The sequence below is a fragment of the Nannobrachium achirus genome (assembly GCF_963921795.1).
Source record: "Nannobrachium achirus genome assembly, chromosome: 5".
Lineage (NCBI taxonomy): Eukaryota > Metazoa > Chordata > Actinopteri > Myctophiformes > Myctophidae > Nannobrachium > Nannobrachium achirus.
The window spans coordinates 46,927,370-46,948,257 of record NC_137814.1 but is presented as its reverse complement, the minus strand read 5'-3'; the positions used below and the strand labels follow the sequence as shown (position 1 = coordinate 46,948,257).

Sequence of the window (20,888 nt, the reverse complement as noted above, 5' to 3'; positions counted from 1 at the left end):
ACAACAATATAAGGGGGGGAGGACTAATTTAATTTTGCCTCTTCGACCTTGAGGCTCTGGAAGCGGAGAATTTAGGCTAACAGAATCCCAATAGACAGAGAGCAAGCTAGAAGAGAAGGTTGAGAGAGACAAGAGTGATGTGTCACCCTGTTCTGCATTATTTTATTCCCCCTTTTTCTTTCATTCTGCTCTATCGTCCATGTTAAGGAGTAGGCCTACTGTTACGCTACTCCCCCTCTATTCACATGTAAATGTAGACCTATTATTATTATTACTATTATTTAGTTTAATATAATGTCAAAAGAGCCATACTGTTGACATTATGCCAGAGGTTCTCAAACGTTTTTGTGTCAAGGACCCCCAAATTGACACTTATTAGCCCACGGACCCCCATTTGAAAAGATAAGCCAGGGACCCCCATTAGAGAATATCTTTCAACCATTTTAACTTCAAGGACACCCAATTTGACATGCATTAGGCTATGATGGACCCCCATTTAATGGCATTTCTATCTCAGGTCGTACCACAATTTATATTGTAAAATCAATGTTAATTTAACTCTGAGAGTGCTCTCTCAGAGTTACAGACCCATAAGGGTCCAATTGGTTCCTGGGGACTCCCTAAAGGACCCCTGGGGGACTCCCCGGACCCACATCGAGAACCAATGCTCTATATGCCATGTTTCAAAAATAGGGGCCTATATGCATAGACACAAATAGGATTGATATAATTATTTCTATGTTTTAGAATACACATACATTGGCTACTTATACATTTGCCAATATGAAGCCCCGGTCTATAATACATAATAAATACTTATACCCTTTATATCTGCCTTTACAGTATAATAGTTATAAGCACACCTATACTAATTATAAACAATAAGATATGATGTTTATTGTCACTGTATGGAGCATACAAAGAAATGTTGTTCAAATCAAATCAAATAGCGGCATCAATAAAAAGAAATGTTTGGAACGTCATAGTCAACATAGTCATCATAGTCTGAGTCATAAGGAACCATCCACTAGATATTGCACTTGTAAACAATAATCAACACATTATGAAGCATTTAATAATGACTTATGGTCTTTAAAGTATTATAATACAATAAGCTAGACCCTCAGACATTTCTTTGGCAAGGACTATAGTGTATTATAATTCTCATTGTTGTAATAGAATATAATAATTTTAGAATGTATTATAATGCATTATAGTGTGAATCCTATTTCACTGTAAGTGGTCATTAGACTAAGGTACTCTTTAAGTGAAGTTATGACCTTACTCCAAGACGTCAAAGTGTAGGCAAAAACCTTTTTGTTCTTACTTTAGACCTTAAAAGTGATGTTTTGGGGTTTTATGCCTTTATTGATAGGACAGAAGACAAAATTGGAAGAGAGATGGGGAGTGACATGCAGCAAAGGTCATCTGGATCAGGATTCGAACCCGCAACACACTGTCAGGCATCCGAGCCTATGAGGTATGCGCCTGGACCTCTAGGCCAGTGGGTGCCTTATAAGTCATTATGAAATACTTTTGTGGTATCATCATTGTTATTGAGCATGATGTGTACAGTATGTATGAGTAAACTATAGCCTAATTATACAGTTATAAGCAGTTTATAATGTGTATGTATGTTTATAATGCATTATAAGTCTCCTTAGATAGTGTTAGCATACATTTTATTTTGCAATATAGGTGGCAATTGTTTTTGTATATTTTGGAGGATTCCATACTTTTTTCTTTTTTGTTTTTTTTGCATTATGCAGGTGGTGACACTAAGGGTTGACCAGTGCCCACTTGCCCCTGGCAGGTGTAGTTTGCTTTCGGGTTGCCCGACCGAGCAAGTGCTCGTTTGAGAGGGGACACAACCATCTACCGTATAAACACAACACAAGATATCTGTCTAAACTAACTCCTGAACCTGGCCAGAGTGCTCTGTCTGCGGATTGTGCGGAATGTAAAATAAGGGCACTGTTTACCTACAGTATAATGTGCTGTTTTCACTACACTTAAAAATGTAAAATAACAAGTGTGAACCATAGTCATATTATGTAGGTGTTTGGCATACAAATTTAGGTATGACATGTATTTATCGCACAGCCCCAGAAAGTAAAACAATAAGTTAAATTGAACGGTAGCCTAATTAAAATTGTACCTATCATTTTATAACTTTTACTTTTAGGGCAAGTGGGCAAGACCTATGGGTAAGTAGAACATAACTTGTACATGCCCGACGGGCAAGTGCCTCTGAGACCTTAGTGTCACGTCAACCCCTAAGTATGGGCACAAAGACCATACACAGTCATCATACACAGTCATACACTGTCAAATATGTAATAGGATATGTTTGAGATGAGATATACTTTATTGATACCCGAACATTAGAGCCAATAGAGCACTGTACCCAGTAGGGCATTCGCGAATAGTGATTTTTAGTATTTGAATGATTCGACCTCAAAGTATTTGAATAGTCGAATATTCGACGGGACTGGCCTAACTGTCAAATATTAAGTGAGCAAGAGGCGAACATTGTGAAAATAGCTGATCTACATGCTCACAACGCCTCGCAACAATATTTATCTTTGGAACCGAGTCACATTAAATGTAATACCCAGTTCAAATATGTTTATTTTGCGGGTCACAGCCTAAAAAAGGTTTGAGAACTCCTGGTATAGAGCATTAACAAATTCATCCACCGGGGGCAAAACTATATATTTTTTAAAGAGAAAACAATAAAAAAAATAATATAAGCGAATATTCGACTTCGGTGAACAACGTCGAATAGTGACTTAGTACCCAGTACATCACCAGTGTTAATTTAGTGTAATCCCAGATAAATTCACACTCAGGCTTTTACAGTGCAGGGACTCAGTGGATGCATCCTACAGAGTGTCACCTACCCGTCTGAGTGGCACCAAATAAAAAGGAGGGCGCAGTAAGGCAACAGAAATGTACGACGCGACACATCTGTTTTTATTAGGCTACCAAGTACCAAAGGCATGTGCGGGTACTTCCATCAGTCATGAATGATTAGCTCATCCAGGGAGGACATAACAAGACGATCCTATTACAGATAGATTACTCTTCATGTGGTGAAGTGAATGATTTTCAGTGTGCCCGTGGACCACATTAACCCTGGTGTCACTATTTTGGGCATGTGCGAAAACCTTCAAAAGAAATTCAAACGTTTTCGTAAGATTTGGGGAAACTGGCAGATTTACAAGCTTATAACATGTCGCAATATGACACGTTGTGAGCTTGTAGTCTTGTCGATAGGCTGTTTAGACTGTTTGTCATATAGTGAAGTATATCAGACTTTTACCGGTAAGTAGAGATGTTCAAAAAGAAATGTCCATTTATGGAAACATTCATTTTGTTTTTGCAGCCCTATCATCATTGTAACTTGTAACAGGGCCTGGATGATATGAAAATGAGAGGGTGGATTAGATTAGAACAAATCACTGAAATAAAATACATGAGATAGCTTTCTGTCCCATTATGACACATTAATAATGTGCTGTGTTGAGAGAGACACATCTCAGAATCCCTTCTCTCATCACCCAGGGGCAATAATAATCAACTTTATTTATAGAGCACTTATCAAAAACAAAGTCACAAACGCAAAGTGCTTACATAAAACGGAATACATAAGCAAATCAAATCAAGCAACATAATCAAAATAACTATACAATGTGCAGTGTGAAATAAAAGCATTTGTTTCTTTTCTTTGAACAATAAAAGGTCAAAATCGAAATTATGGAAAAGCCTTTGGATAAAAAGCTTTAAGAACAGATTAACAAAGTAAACAAACACTGCCTGTCTTTACACCCTCACCCATTTAGGGTGAAGAGGTGACCCCAGGTCCTCCCCTCAGATGGGGCAGCAGCAGCAGCTTATGCGATGTGATTTGAGAGTAGTGGTCGTAACCCGGCCGTAACTCCTCGTCCCACGGAAAGTGACACTGTAAATCACCCCGGTCGAAATATCTCGGATCGGAATTCAATATTGGTCATAAAGTCTAAATATAGGGCCTTAGTGACCAAGCTGTTTTGCTTGCTTTGGGGACGGCCGGCTGGCAAGAACACACAAGGTAATTAGGTCCAACGACATGAGCCTCAGACATTAAAGTCTATGACATTTATGCCAATGCTTTCTGCCACTGTAAAGCATTTTGGATTTTTCGACAGTGGGTTTTATGAGATGCATTTGTGAGATGTATGGTATTACATTAGTCAGACTGTAGTGATTTGTCTTGAATGTGGTTCTGTGTGTTTCTCTGTTATCCAGCATGCCAGTGTTTGGAACAGAGATATGTAAGGCTCTAGGCACTCGACTATGTCTTTAATGACATACCTCATAGCCACAGTCCTATCCAGCAGCTCTCATTATGACCCAGTAATCATAGGCTACATTTCTCTCTGTTTTACTCCCTCTTTTCATTCTCTCTCTCTCTCTCTCTCTCTCTCTCTCTCTCTCTCTCTCTCTCTCTCTCTCCCCCCCCATAACCTCTCTTCTTACTCTTTCTCTCTCTCCCCCCCCCACTGTGCTACGTCTTCCTCTGTGCAAGGGGAATCCAATAGTGAGCTAATGCTTGCTACCGGAGAAAGTGTTTGTTGACTTTTCAGTGCAGACTGCAGCTCTGTAGGGGAGCAGTCTGTTATTTATGGCTCAAGGCCTTATGTGATTGGTTCGGGGAGAGATATAATTATGTCTGCGGCTCGGCTTAGCTAGTTTTAGCATTACAGTCGATGCAGTGTTGAGTTCACCAGTTGCTAGGTTACTAAGTGGGATAGTCTTCTGCTTCGTGGAATTGTTTTTATTTATTTATAATTTTTCCCTTTATCAAGTGTCATGTTTGATGGCTTGTTGCTCTTCCGTAGTTTACGCTACCCCCCATGACGCACCTTACAGCAGTGGGTCCAAAAGATAAATTAGACGTTTGCCCAGGACCCAAACTAGTGAAAACAGCAGATCTACAAGTGCACTACGTGTCGCTTCGCACCGCATTGTGGGCTTGTAGATCGACTAATTATTATTTTTCATTTATGCGATTTCTTTCATTTGTTTGTTTGATTTAAAATGTATAATATTATTTTAAAAAAATATATAGAAAATAACATATTTTGGGGTGCCCGATGGCCTGGCGGTCCAGGCGCATGCCACATGGGCTCTGATGCCTGACAGCGTGTCGAGGGTTCGAGTCCCGTCGTTCCCGATGACCTTTGCTGCTAGTCACTCCCCATCTCTAGTCCCCACTCTACTGTCCTGTCAATAAAGGCATAAAAGCCCCCCCAAAAATTGTTTGAAATATACGGTATATATATATATATTTTTTTTTTTTGAAATGTAGAAAAAGAAAATGTGATTTTTACTCGTGTCATGACCTATACAAATGTGTCTGTGACCCACTGTTTGGGAAACGGTGCCTTACGGCAACACGAACCATAACTGTGGTACAGTTAAGTATATGGACTAGATACACATCACCGGTGACATGGCCAAATATGTTCAACTCCTCCTACTGTATGTGTGTAGGGAGCGTAAAGGAAGCGGCGTAAGGCGTATGGAATCTCAAATCCTCTGTCTATAACATTGGAATTTGTGAATAGCAGGCCTGCCCCTGACTATATTTTCCCTATTATGGTAAAGCTATGCAGAAGGCAACAAACGTATCTTGTGTGCTTTGCAGCTGTCACTCAGCCTTTGCCATTGCCCTGACTGATGTTTACCAGGGCTAGTGATGCAGGGCTAAAGTCAACATGGCCCAAAATGACCCACCCCGCTTTCCTGGCGCGTAGTTTAGCCGCCTATAACCATTACCAATGCAGTGTGTGTGTGTGCCGCGCAGGATCAATGCGCTTTCATCTCAAACGAGCCCTCGACAACCCGTCCAACTTCAACATAGCGGGGATCACTGTTGATAGGTCTGTAATTTCATGTTTTATTGATGTTGTTTCAAGCCCCTAGCTTGCTAGCCCCAGATGTTTTTATGTTACTGCATATCATGTCAATGATGGCTGCTGAGCTGATGATGGTGGCTTCGGGTCGGGCAATATTATATTGATATCGTGATACTGTATGAGATATCCTCTGGGATTTTAGATATTGTCGTGATATGGTATCAGACTCACCTGAAGTCCACTTTGAGAGTGGGCGGGTCTATGGGCTGGAACCAGGCTAGTGATATGGCATAAGTCTTCATCTTTCCTATTTTTTTCCTTAAGTCCTATTTTCTAACATTTAGCAAAAGTTCAAAAACGTTCTAAAATAGCTAAAATAGATGATCTAAATCACCGTTTCCCAAACAGTGGGTCGGGACCCATTTGTGGGCCGCAGACCAATTTGTATGGGTCACGACTCATGTGAAAAATGCCATTTTCTTTTCCCACAATCTTTTTTTTTTTAAACATTTACATTACAAACAAACAAATGTAAGAAACGTCTTAAATAAAAATAAAATGAAAATAATGAAGAAGTAGTGAAAATAGATGATCTACATACAGGCTCGCAACGTGGCAGGCACCAAGAGACGTGTTGTGAGCTTGTAGATCTGCTATTTTCATTAGTTTGGGTTCCCGGGCAAACGTCTAATCTTTCTCTCGACCTGAAAAATTTGGGAACCCCTAATCTACATGCTACATGTGAGTGTTGTTGTAGATCTGCTATTTTAGCTATACAATAATTTGGGTTTTGGTCCAAAAAAGTATATTTGATTTTGTCTATATCGTCCCGTGCCTGAAGACTCTCGCTGATATACAGTATATATATGTTACAGTTAGTTTGGGTAACTCAGTTAGATTGGGGTAAGAGTTTTGTAGTTCACCACACACCCCTACCACCACCTGGATCAATTCACTTTGATAGTTACTTATCAACACACCTGTGTAATTCTGCATATTGACCACACAATGGCGACAACAGCCATTCACTTGTGCAGTCGGTGACATCACTGGTCTGCCACGACTCTTTGTGTATCTACAGTACTAGCCTATCTCATCTGTGTTTAGCCATTAGCTTACTATGCCTAACCCTAACCCTAACCTCAGTAAAACTATGCATAAACCTAACCCTAACCCTAACCTCAGTAAAACTATGCATAAACCTAACCCTAACCCTAACCATAACCTCCGTGGGGTGAGGCGCTATCCTGCTGACGCTACGTTGTGTCGTTGTCATTGTTGTGGATCAAAGCGACCGCTTGCTCCGCCCCGCGCCGCACAACGAGCGCTCCTGTTCTCAATCTAACTGAATCTCAAACTAACTGTGACATATACATCAGGTTTGCACTGTGCACACACGAGGGGTGGAGGACCGGCTGGATTAACGCAGCGTGGCCGTGGAGGTCAGCTACACATTGTTTGAAAAGAATAAGCAGGGCTTAAGGTGTCATAACTGTTGTTAAAGAGGCCGACTCTGACCCGAAGAATCCACGAGTCAGCAGAGTTCACTGAAAATGTAAATGTGCGGCTCTCGGACGGAAAGTAAATCACGTTCCATAATTTAGTTGCGTGCATTACACTGGCAAAAGAGATTACTTCTTGAAATTTCCCTATGCAGGGTGGTCAGAATAGGGGGATCACTGGCTAGCTAATGGGATTGTGTGTGAGTGTGACTGGGGCTTTGTCGGGGCCATCCCATTGGGTTATGATAACATGGCAGACACATTGCGTAGATTCCACATGGGGGCTGGCGGTGGGGGCAGAAGATGAGACTTAAGCACGCTACCGTGGATAATCCTATTCTGTGTTCTTACTATGGTTTATGATCACCGCCCTTAAATAAGAAATGTAGGGTCACACCAGTAGTTTGAAATGCAGGGGGTGGGAGGGAAGGCGACAGAAACAATAGGAAGTAATCCTCCTCTAATCCACTTATTTAAAACACCTGGGCTGTGATATGTCTCATATTATTCATCAGCTTGCTGCTTGGTTGCGTAGCTGGCTTTACTCTTTTACTCTGCGAAGGAAATGCTTTCTGAATGCAGTTTTCAATTTAAGTGTCACTAATGTTGCAGTGAAGCATCTTAATCTGATTTGTTTTCATGAGGCAAAGAATTGAATCAAGTGGTTTGTGAGTGATAATTACATTTTGACTTAATGGTTTCCTTTCTAAGATACAGAATTAAACAGACAATTTAAATAATCCTCTTTCTGTCCTTCTCTATCCCCCTCTCTCTCTCTCTCTCTCTCTCTGTTCAAATGAACCACGTAAGCCTTATTTTATACTTACAGCATACCACTTTGTTGCTTGAAGATAGCCGATCAAGCTCACAACGACGTGACGTCATGTGACGCAACGCTATTTTCGCAATTTTAGAATCAGCATCAGGCGATGCCTGATGAAGGTCCGAGTGACCGAAGTGTTGTAAGTGAAGACAGTGTGCGGAACTCCCCCTTTCTTCTAGTTTTCATGTTCATTATACCGACGCACCTGTCCCTCTGTAGGTGTGCAAAAGGAGCTTTTTCTTCAAAGAAATCTTTTGTGAAAACAGAAAGAGACAGAAAGATAAAAAAATATATATATATCGTCACTGTCAGGCAGAAACCTCGTATCTCCAAGTTTCAAATCTGTATGTTTTTTCACCAAGTAAAGCCCTGCTTCATCATACAAGGCTGTCGCACAAAAGTAGTGAAAACAGACGATCTACAAGCACACAACGCCTCGCACCGCGACGGCACGGCTATTTTCACTAGTTTAGTTCATTTTTAAAATGATAAATACAAAACTAACAGTCTTGGACATACAAGGTTTCCACCCGACAACGACGATATATATATATATATATATATATATATACGCCTTAAAGGGACAATTACAGGTTTGTAACTCTGAGAGTGTGCAAATAGAACCAAATGGACCATCATTGTACACTCTCAGAGTCATGGTGGTCCTTGAAAGTCTGTGAACCACCGGTATTGAAATGGTATCGCAAACACGAAAGTCCACATTCCAGCTCTGACAGTGTGATAAACTGGTTCCGGAAACCTCGAGGTTGGGATCCGTTTCCTCCTGTTCCGGATCCCAACCCATAGTGGAGACTTGACCCCACTGGTAGTTGAGCAGCATTACATCTAGTTTGGGTGCCAGGGTGTTTAACATAACATGGCATTGTGTCAGCCGAGGATGAGTGGCTAGTGTAATAATGGGCTCTCTAATCAGTATACCGGTATTCTTCACAGCTAATTAATGGTGTGATATTGTGAGGCTGTTGTGACACCAGTGTCTGACTCATTTATAGCACTGCGGTGTGTCTGTTGTGTGTCCCTCGGGTTGATATTCATTATCAATGAACTGACACGTCCCAATCGTCCCATGACAAGACTAATCCCTTAAACCCTACATACTTCGTTGACCGGAGTCACCCAGGGCTCTGTACATGTACGGGGTGGGGGTCTGTGTCGATCTTCAAGCTCACAACGTGTCATGTTGCGACACTTGTTCATCTGCTATATTCGCCCAGATTAGGGACGCTAGGGTTCATGTAAGGGCTGTCATGGTTATGATTAAATGTCACTCAAATAATTGCGATTAACGATTTAATTGTGTTTTTGTCGTTGACTATTACTTTTCTGTTTGGCTTAAAATGCTTTTAGGCTTTGAAGTTGCACTTGGCAGATATGACACATAACCTCAATATACAAAGAAATTACTGACACATTTGACAACTTTAAAAAGAACATCGATAGTGGAAATAGCCGATCTACAAGCTCACAACGCATCGCGATGCGGCGTGTTGTGAGCTTGTAGATCTGCTATTTCCACTATTTTTGAAAATGTTTGAAAATATATGAACATTTTTCAACATCGAATCGGAATCGATTATGACAAAATAATTGCGATTATGTCAAATAATTGCGATCAGACGATTATGTAATAATTGTGACAGGCCTAGTGTCATGTTGCAACACTTGTTCATCTGCTATATTTGCCCCAGGTTAGGGATGCTAGGGTTCATGTGGTTACATTTTTGAGATGTGCTTGATATTGTTTCATGTGACGTAGAAAAAACGTTAAAGGAAGTCCACCTATGTAGTACAAAGCTATGATTTTTAGATCTACATGACATAGATGGCAGACTTAAGGCTAACAATGGCTCTATATTTCTCATGTGGTGATTTACTCTGGCATTCCCTCCTAACTTTAATCATTGCCCCCCCCACATATCTCTGTGTGTCTCTATCTGTCCACAGTTCTTTCGGGGTTGCAGGCTAAGGCGTGTTGTTGTGGCGCTGGCCAGCCGCAGTGTCCGGAGAGCCCTAGAAAAGGGAAGGAGTCTCACTCGGGTTCTTGGCAGCCCTGGAAGGAAGGGAGGCTAAATTGGGGCCAGTTCCATTGAATTTCAGTCCCCTGAGCCCCGGGCAGCCCTGCAGCCTGGAGGAGCGAAGGCCGGGCCATCACTTGGGGGCCTCTGCTGCGGCTTCACAGCTCTTTACCCGGCTGTTACGGTACGTTAGAGAGTCAGAGAGACGGCATCGCTTCGTACGGTGAAAAGGCGAAGAGGATGAGCAACCTTGACACTCAACGCGATTCATCAACCACTTAAACCCTCTGTTCTTAGTGAAACGGATCTCAGTTGCAAATGTACCGTTTTTGTTTTCTGCGGTTTTTTCGCTTCCTACACGAAATCTCTTTGCCAAAAATAGCCGATCTACAAGCTTAAGGTGCGTTGCAACGTGATGTGTTGTGAGATTGTTGATCGTCTATTTTTGGACCAACGTTCCCTCCCTGAATTTGGAAGCTGGGGTTTAAGTGGTTAACCACTTTTTCAACCTGGTGACCTGTTGGGGGCATAGACTAAACATCATATCACTGTTGTGATATGATGCCTTGAGAGCTTGTAGGCGGCCGTTTTTGAACATTTTATCGCACAAGGCTTAAGGAAACAGCATCGCACACCGTGTGCAGAGTTGAAAATGGCGTACATCATTTTGATTCACCATATCTAACGCCCTCTTGGTGTTATCTTTGTACGCCGTTCTGTTCTGATTGATTGATTGATTTTGATTTTCCCATCCTGATCCCTGTCCTGTCCTGTCTTTGGTGATTGACTGTCTCTCTCTCTCTCTCTGCCTCTGTGCTGGCGGTGGCAGACAGGTGCTGAGTGCTGCTGAGTCTGGGCTCCAGGGAGCCCGTCTCAACCTACCAGTGACAGTTTGACTGACGTGGCACCGAAGGGGAGGAGAGGAGGAGGAGACACCAGCCCTACTGAAGAGGAACTAAGGTGTGTGCAGAGATGGAAAAAGTACTCACATTTGTATTTTTAAAAGTATCAATACTGCACTGTAGATGTACTCCGTTACAAGTAAATGTCCAGAATTCAAAATGTACTTGAGTAAAAGTATGAAATTATTGGCATCAAAATGTACTTAAAGTACCAAAAGTACTAAATGTTTGAAAATAGCAGATCTACAAGCTCTCAACGCGTCGCGGCGCGTTGTGGGCTTGTAGATCGGCTATTTTCAAACAGCCTAGGTATAAAATAGGGCTAAAGTGGTTAATGTATGTTATATTATAATTTACACCTGCAAAGTAACTAATAACTAAAGTGTTCAAATAAATGTAGTGGAGTAAAAGTACAATATGTGAATCCAAGATGTAGTGGAGTAGAAGTAAAAGTATTGGAAATTGGATATACTCAAGTAAAGTACAAATACCTCAAAAGTGTACTGAAGTACAGTACTGTGTGTGTGTGTGTGTGTGTGTGTGTGTGTGTGTGTGTGTGTGTGTGTGTGTGTGGTACTTTTACTTCTACTCCACAACATCTGAGAAGCATAGTGTACTTTTACCACATTACAATTATTTGTAAACTTTAGTTACTAGTAGCATTTTACATTCTTTATGCTATAATTTGTTAGGACGTTTTTTACCGAATAGGTGCTTGGTCTACCTGTTCTTCTTATATTTGCCTACTATTTCTTTCCATTTGATGTATTGATGTTGATGTACTGATGTATTTACCTTGCTTACTGTAAGTCACTCTGGATTAAGAGCGTCTGCTAAATGCTTAAATTGTAGTTACTTTGTAGATTTTTGATATTACAGAACATACATTAACCACTTCAGCCTTATATACATTCCGGCCATTTGGAAATAGCTGATCTACAAGCTCTTAAATGACAAATGTGAGTACTTTTTCCACCACTGATTATAAGTGACTTTTGGGCTTGTTTTACTGTAAAGTCGCTTGTTAAATATTGGTAGTTGCTGGTTGCATTTTTTGAGCGGTGGTCACACCGTCTCCTATACGTGGCCGTGTGTGTGGGTATGCGTCCGTCCGGCCGTCCGGCCGTCCGTGTCTGTATGTAGCCTCAAGCCTGCAGTACCTTTTCTGACCACACATGTTAAGGGAGGGGCGCTGTTCTTCAGCCTCAGGCCAGTCACACTCACATTCACACACACACATACACACGCACGCACGCACGCACGCACACACACACACACACACACACTCACGCAGCCTCCACCGCTCAGTTCACACAAGTGTGATTTTTTTCTACACTTTTTTCTCAAGTGGAGTTGCTTATTTGGGCTTCCTTCCTAATGTTGTTTGAATCAGTGGTTTTCATGTCAAGTACCCCCAAATTAATTGCGACCGAAGGTCGCAGTTTACTCTGAGAAATGTCACAGCTTGTCCGTGTCATAGTCATCACATTGTTGACTATCATGCAGGGGTCTCCATATATGGGTAACTGGTTCGATATACATCACTGGCCAGATTGTTGCCCTGAGGCGTCTTACTAGTATGTATTTGGCCGCGGACCCCCATCTGAAAATAACTTGTGCCAGGACCTCCCATAGAAGATTTGTGTATTCCAAATATTTCACTTCCCTTTTATCAAGATTCGTCTGAAAATAACCGATCTACAAGTGGATCGGTTATTTTCAAATAGTTCTGTGTGTCCTGGTCGCTTATTTTGGGTCTCGCAGTTTCCGTTGACCTGACCGCTTGTTTATCTTGCGTAGGGACGTGCAGAGAATGTTAGAGAGGCAGGGGCTGAATGGGCCTTTTTGTGAAAATATTGAAAATAGCAGACCTCCAAGCTCATAACGCGTTGTGCTATTTTCGGTGCTTGATACCACACTGAACTAAGGATTATCAATTCTTTCAACATAAGATGCTGCATTCAAGTTCAGGAGAGTTTGGACAAGGCAATTCTCTTGAATGCTGCCTTCAGGTATGGCATGGAAAGAGGGCATTTGCATTTCTTTCACCATAGTAAAAACTGCATTTGTGGTCTGGAGAGGGCACTTTTTACAGACACATAAAAAGGCAGGGGCTCAAGCCCCCTTTGATGTCTAGGTGTGCATGTGCCTGCTCTTGTGAAAATCTGCCAACACTGACTGAGAACCCTTGAACAGTGCACCTGGCAGGGGGGGTTAGGATAACCCTAATGCCCTTCCCCTTTCGCAGGCTCTCTCCACGGTAGCCGAGGCACACTTCCTGTTTCACTTAACCGTTTCACCGCTTATCTGAGAGGCAGGCTGCGAACTGGTCAGATGTCACAACCTCTTCCCCTTTTCCAGTGGTGTGAAGTAACTAAGTACATTTACTCAAGCACTGTTACTTAAGTACAGTTTTGAGCAATTTGTGCTTTACTTGAGTATCTCCAATTTCCAGTACTTTTACTTCTACATGTCCACCACATCTCGGATCCTAATATAATATTGTACTTTTACTCCACTACAATTATTTGAAAACTTTAGTTACTAGTTACTTTGCAGATATAAATTATTATATTATAAAACATACATAAACCACTTTAGCCATATTTTATATCTAGGCTGTTTGAAAATAGCCGATCTACAAGCTCACAACGTGTCGCATCTTTTACTTGTAACAGAGTATGTCTACACTGCAGAATTGATACTTTTACGTAAGTAAAAAAAAAAAAGTACTTTTTCCATCACTGCCCTTTTCCACACATACTGTATAGACTGCAAGTGGCATGTGTGCCTGCAACACACACACACACACACACACACACACACACACACACACACACACACACACACACACACACTCACAAGCATGCGCAATGTTTTGAGAATGGAAGGAAAGCGGAAGTGACAAACAAGAATGGAGAAACAGTAAAGGGGGCAGGACATATAAGGGCTCACCATATTTGGCAACAGCAGATAATGCAACTAAGCCAGGAGATGCAAATGAGATTAGGAGTCGTTGCCATGGCGACTCAGTGTTGCACAGTGATGACTCGCTGTCAACCCGACCGCACTTCTGATATGGCCGTTGCCGAGCGAATGGCGCTGTTTTGAGAAGAAAAGGGGAGGGAGGGTTCGGTTAGCGGAAGTTACAGAGAGATCAAGATGTTTGTTTCACCCACAATGCATTGCAGCAACGTGACCTGTGTTGAAGTAGCTCTGTCTGTCCCAGTGGCACGTCAGTGCTAGACAGACACCCCAGGTAAGACATGTCTCTGAAATTACTTACTAATCAAATAGCTAAAACGTGTTGAAACAACTCATAGTCGTTACTGTATGTCAATAGTTATTGAGTGTTTTCCTGTTGTTGATCACACGTTTAATCGAGAGATTTGAACGACGTTGTTGCACTCGCTTTTTCGACATACAAAAATGATTGTTTACCTTTTTATGCAATTGTAAAGCCACCGTATGGAATGTTGTGGTGCACGGCCGTAAACTTGTGCCTTGTGGTGAAAGATATGAGCATGTGCTCGTGTGAGTATATTTGATCTTTTATATTTGACCGGCACACAGTAGCTGTGCAGACGGCTCGAGGGCAGAAACTCAAGTGAAAGGCCTCTTTGCTCAGGGTGTTTCCATCCATTTTCCATTTTATCTACAAGATAAGCTCTAAGCGTGAACACTGAGAAACAGGCACACACGCATGCACCGGTGTCAGACGGGGACAATACAGCATGCTATTTCCTCCCTCCGTATTTCAAACTTGACAGCTTCAATAGCACCTGCTTCCCTCCACGGCATCAAAGTGGAAAACGTTCAGTGACGAGCCACACAGTAGGCTTCAAGGACTCACACACACAACTACCGGCAAATTCTGGTAAACTACAAAAGAAGTGCGCTTGAAGCATGATGTAGTCTACAAAAGATTTTTCTTTTTAAAGGTTTATTTTTTAAATGTAACATTGGTCACATTTATAATTCAATTGCATTTTTATATTATTACTTAACATTCTTAAATCTTTTCTTGTACTTGGCTGGCTTCGTTTACCTATATGCAACCACAACTTAAACTCATTTTATAATTTCTCTACGCTCAGCTGGAAATAATTTGAGCTTAAAAAACGTGATTAATCGCCACTCTGCGTGGAACCGAGCAGAGTTATGACACGTTCAGTGGCCATTTTACCGTACGTGTAGTTAGTAAACACCCCCTACCCTTGATTCTGCTGTGTCACTCTGCGAGCGCCAACACAAACTGTTTGTAAAATGGCTGACGTTGAATATAGCTCCTCTCCTGCGGTTGTTGTTGCTTCGGGGCCTTACTGCGAGGCTGCGTACTGTTGTTACTGTGATGGTCTGTAATGGGAGTGTAATGTGTATCTGTGGCCTTGGTGATAGATGGGCCGTCAGCGCTTGGCTCATAAAGGCTCTGGGACATTTCCTCAGTAGAGTGAGAGTTCACATCAGCCAGCCAGTGTCATTTGCAGAAGGCTGGGAAATAGTCAAACGCTGAGACTATAGGGAGAGCTTAGGGTAGAGAGACTTTTGTTTCTTCAACCAAGGAAGTCGGAGAAAGAATATAACCGAGAGGGAGAGGGTGAGACGGAGGACTTTCAAGGGGCTAAAAGAGAGGGGAGGTTAGACACGGCTGGCCATGTTAGTGTGGGGTTAAACACAACGAGTCGTCGATGAGATCAAAGTGACAGTTGGCTATATTTTGGAGAGTCTGTTCTAGAATTTTCTCAGCTTCCTCATGAAGCGAGATTTTTTGTATTCTTTTTTTAGGTCACTGAGGTGCTTTTTTCAACCACACTGCCCCATCTATACACACACACACACACACACACACACACACACACACACACACACACACACACCTCTTCCTGTTCTCTATCAGTTAACGTTCATCTGTGTGACCGCCTGCTGGTTTCGAAAACAGTTTTTCTTTTTTCTCAACACGTCCTGTTGCAAGCTCTCCTCTCATACCGAAACACAGCCCAGTGAGATCACTGGTCTTTTTCTAGAACAACTGTCACCAGGGACGTGCTGGCCATTGGGAAAAGCGGGACAACTCCCGAACGGCCGGTTCATTCCCGGCCATTAGGAAAAATAAATAAATTAAATGTCGGCCTTCGTTCCATTTTGGGGGCTGGGCGGCCAACAAAGTAAATCGTCACTGTCGGGCAGAAACCTCGTATGTCCAAGTTTCAAATTTATAATTTTTTTCGCAAAGCAAAGCCCTGCTTCATCATACAAGGCCGTCGCACAAAAGTAGTGAAAACAGCAGATCTACAAGCACACAACGCCTCGCGGTGCGAGGCGTTGTGTTTCCACCTGACAACGACGAAATATAACTCATGTAATTGGCCCACTGGCTTAAGTTGTCACTTGTCATGAAATGGCAAATCTTTGAGTAGCAGTAGCGCTATAGAGAGAGATCTCTCTCTATAGCACGCAATGAGGGCCTCTCCAACTCTTTTTCCCGGGCTGAATCAGGGGCCCAGCACGTCCCTGACTGTCACGCTGCCATCATATCGACCGGGGACGAGGCGAGCAACGAGTAAAGTAGAGTAAAAACATGACAAACTTTACTTGAGATTTTTTTTTTTTTATTCCATAAAATATGTTCCCTATAAAAGTGGCTTCTGTTTTAACATTTAATCATAAAATATATGGAATGACACACTTATGAAGCCGAAACGACTAAACCATCTGGTAAATGTGAAGCTTTTCAGTACACTCATTCATGCCCTTAATTAGACTAAACTAATACAGCGCTGTGGTCGGTGACAAATAGACCGGCGGTTGTGGTTCGTTAGGGGAGAATACATGCAGCCATATCAAGAAAGGGAAATGTTGAGAGAGAGTGAAGAGACGCTAGAAGCACGGAGGTATCAAAAGATGAGTTACTATGAGTAGGAAATAAGGTCTGGCAAGAAAGAGAGAGAGAGAGAGAGAGAGAGCAAGAAAGAGAAGCACTGGTGTGATGTCAGTCAGGCAGCGTAAAAAAGAGGGGAAATTCCACGTCAATGTCTGAGTTTCACAGCGAGCCCAGATCTTTGGGTGTGTTGTTTGTGTGTCTCCCATTGGAGCCCGGAGAGAAACATCAATCTCCTTGTTTCTTCCGTTTAGGGGTCAAAGCAGGTTTTTGGGGGGGTCACAGTGACCTGCCCCCCCACCCCGCCTAACCCTGACCCCCACCACACCGGTAGTCATGGGTGTTGCACCAAATTCTGGGCCCTGGGCACAAGGATTCACTCACATCTTGTGCTTTAACTATTGAAAATATTTCAAATCCTTCTAAGGTTTTTTGAAAAGCCTAAGTTTCTATGTCAGTGGTGCTCAAATATTTTCATGTGAAGGACCTCCAAATTGATATGTATTTGGCCACGGACCCCCATCTCAAAATATTTAGTTCCAGGGACCCCCCAGAAGCAAAATTTGAGTTACAAAAGTTTGCTTAAAAAGTACATAGTATATTCAAAGATTTGCACACATTTTCACGCCTTTTCAAAAATAGCAGATCTACAAGCTCGCAGCGCGGCACTCGGTGCCGCGCTGTGAGCTTGTATATCTGCTATTTTTCAATAGCTAAAGTATAAAATAATCAAGGCCCCTCCACCTTGGGCCCTAGTAACTCAGTCCCACTTTCCCCCCCTTGTGACGTGGTGACGCCCCTGCCAGTAGTCATGCGGAATTGTATCTGCACTAATCTAAAACACAGCCATCTTTGTGCCCAGCTGGCTTACTTCCACAGGAGGTGATCTCGACCTCTCTCTCTCTCTCTCTCTCTCTCTCTCTCTCTCTCTCTCTCTCTCTCTCTCTCTCTCTCTCTCTCTCTCTGTACGCTCGATGTAAAAACGGATCGAACTCGGCACCGATTGTGTTTTACTGTCTACTCGAAACCAAAATTCCCTTGACTCAGTTTGACACCTTTATTTATTTATTTGGTTTAATTTCAGAAGCACGCCGTGTTCTTTTATTGCGTGGAGAGACGTTTCGAGGTGAAGTGTAAGCCGGGGCTCACGTTGTCACCCAGGGTTTAAGGAGGGCGAGCTGTGTGAATTTGAGCTGACTTATCACCAGCTCTGCATTTGGTGAGCGCTGCATGCACAGCGCTGCACACTGCTGGAAAATGAGCTAGAAATATTGATCTCCCGTGTATTTCAATTCATTTTTTAAGGCAAGGGCCAAGGCAAGGCGAGCTCATTTGGCCCTAAAAACCATTGAGTGATTTAAAGACGATCAATATTTGATGAACATTGGGGGCGTAATAACGGCTTGTCTTCCCTGTTGAACTCCAAGGTCCAGTTGATTACTTCAGTGTTGACCAAAAATGGATGGTGGATTTGAGATTATGAATTCACAAAATGTGAAAAATGTTCATGGGTGGGTCCGATGGGTCCAGTGGTTTGCGAGATTAGCTTCAGACAGACACACACACAGACAGACACGCACACACGCGCGCGTGCATGCACGCACGCACGCACGCACACTCTTACACCATGGTTCCCCAATAGGCGGCCCACGGGCCATTTGCGGCCCGCGGGGGGCTACTGTCTGGCCCCCACCAACCCCAGTAATAATGGTGGTATAAGAGCAGCAACAACACTAGTATATCGTTGTTGTCGGGTGGAAACCTTGTATCTCCAAATGTGTACGTTCTTTCGCAAAGTAAAGCCCTGCTTCATCATACAAGGCCGTCGCACAAAAGTAGTGAAAACAGCAGATCTACGTCAAGCACACAACGATGCGAGGCGTTGTGTGCTTGTAGATCGGCTGTTTTCACTAGTTTAAATCATTTTTTAAAATGATAAATGCAAAACAAACGGTTTTGGACACAAGATTTTCACCCGACAATGACGATATCTGAACTGTCGCTGGAGTAGTGGGAACGCCATCGTCGCCCCCTGCAATGTTGTGGCCCTCAGCTTGGTACCCTAGACATAATTCGGCCCTTGGGGAAAACTAATTGGGGAACCCTGCTCTACAGTTTACAGTTTACAGTTTAGGCATTTAGCAGACGCTTTTAATCCAAAGCGACTTACAATAAGCAGATACAAAACATCACAAGATAATATGTCAGTACATCAACAGCAATATAACAAGTGCCAATGGATATCTATCTAGAAAAAAAACACAATATAATCAAAGTTCTAAAAAACCTAAAAACAAATGCTAGCTCTAGTACACACACACACTCTCTCTCTCTCTCTCTCTCTCTCTCTCTCTCACTCACTCACTCACTCACTCACTCACTCACTCATTCACTCACTCACTCACCGTCTTATAGAGGATACCATGCCGTAATTATCAATTCTATGTGTGTATCTATAACCCAGTGAAGAGATCTGAGAATTGGAGTAATGTGTCCAGCTTTCTCAGATCTAGTTAGAAGTCTAGAGAGCTGCATTTTCAATGGGCTGTTAGCTGTCTGATATCCTTGTTGGAAGAGACTTGAGAGAAGACAATTATAGTCTAACCTGCTGGAGATAAAGACATGGATACATTTTCCTCTTGTTTGAACAATGGGAACTTAAAGGGATAACCCAAATTACTTTTTAAGGTCGTTGCACACTGCTGCGTTTTTTTCGGACGAATATACTGCAGGAGCGAATTTTGGAGCACGTAAATAAAAAAATCAACCTCACTTTAAGTCAATCATGTTTGCACACTGCTGCCCATTTCGTATATATTTTTGGACCCGGGTTGATTTTTTCAGATTTTCGCAACTATCCCCACTGGGTCCCATACTCTCTCTCTCTCTCTCTCTCTCTCTCTCTCTCTCTCTCTCTCTCTCTCTCTCTCTCTCTATTTCTTTGTTTTTGTCGCATTTCTAAGCCGATATTCATGTATGTGGGAGGAGTCACTATTATTTATTTGGGTGAACTACTCCTTTAACTCAGTATAACTCAATAAGAAGAAATGATGTGAAAAGGTACTTGTTACAAGTGAATGTCTCAGGAACTCAAAATGTACTTGAATATAAGTACAAAGTTATTGGTATCAAAATATACTTACAGTAAAGTACAGAAGTAATCATAATGCAGAATGTCTCATTTCACAATTTTAAATATTAAAAAAATATATATATCACAATATTAAAAAATCTTTTGAAATAGCAGATCTGAGCTTGTAGATCACCTATTTTCAAATGGCCGAGATGTATATAGGACTGTTACTGTACAGTAATATATTTTTTGTAATAGCAATCCAAATCTATAAAGTAACTAGTAACTAAAGTTCTCAAATAAGTGTAGCGGAGTGTAAAAGTACTGAAAATTGAAAATACCCAGTAAAGTAAAAGTACCTCAAAATTGTACTTAACACTTATGTTGCAATGATTTTTTCTCTTCAATGTCTCGCGTTGCCATGGTTACCATAGACTTCCATGTAATTGTGCAAGTGTGTAAAAAGTGCACGCCCATGCCTAGATGATGCACCACGTGTGTAGATGCTGTTCACAGCTTTCAAACAAAAAAATCTGCTTGGAAATCCGTTCAGGCATTCATGATTTATCAGCCATTATGTTTTCTTCAGATGTAAACAAACATGGCTGCCATGTTTGAAAGAATGGGTTGGTATGGGGGTTAAACATGCAATTTCGCGATCGCGATCATGCCTAATACATTTCTGGAGGTCCAAAAAAAAATTTTGAAAAAAAAACTTACCTAGAGTGGAATCCGCCAATGCATTTCAATGAGAATGGAGCGTTTTTTGCA

The 20,888-nt window shown here is 42.0% G+C and overlaps 1 protein-coding gene across 13 annotated transcripts in view; it reads left to right on the top strand.

The window, feature by feature from the left end:
* Nucleotides 1-5,816: 5,816 nt before the first annotated feature.
* The window catches only part of mbnl1 (muscleblind-like splicing regulator 1), a 93,910-nt gene continuing 78,838 nt past the window's right edge, over nucleotides 5,817-20,888 (top strand). For 12 of the 13 annotated variants that reach the window (XM_080726410.1, XM_080726409.1, XM_080726408.1 and 9 more), the window contains exons 1-3: nucleotides 5,817-5,927; nucleotides 10,194-10,448; nucleotides 11,094-11,224. The gene's annotated coding sequence lies outside the window, so the exon portion shown is untranslated. The remainder of the gene's footprint in view (nucleotides 5,928-10,193; nucleotides 10,449-11,093; nucleotides 11,225-20,888) is intronic. The other variant, XM_080726411.1, reaches the window with a different exon arrangement.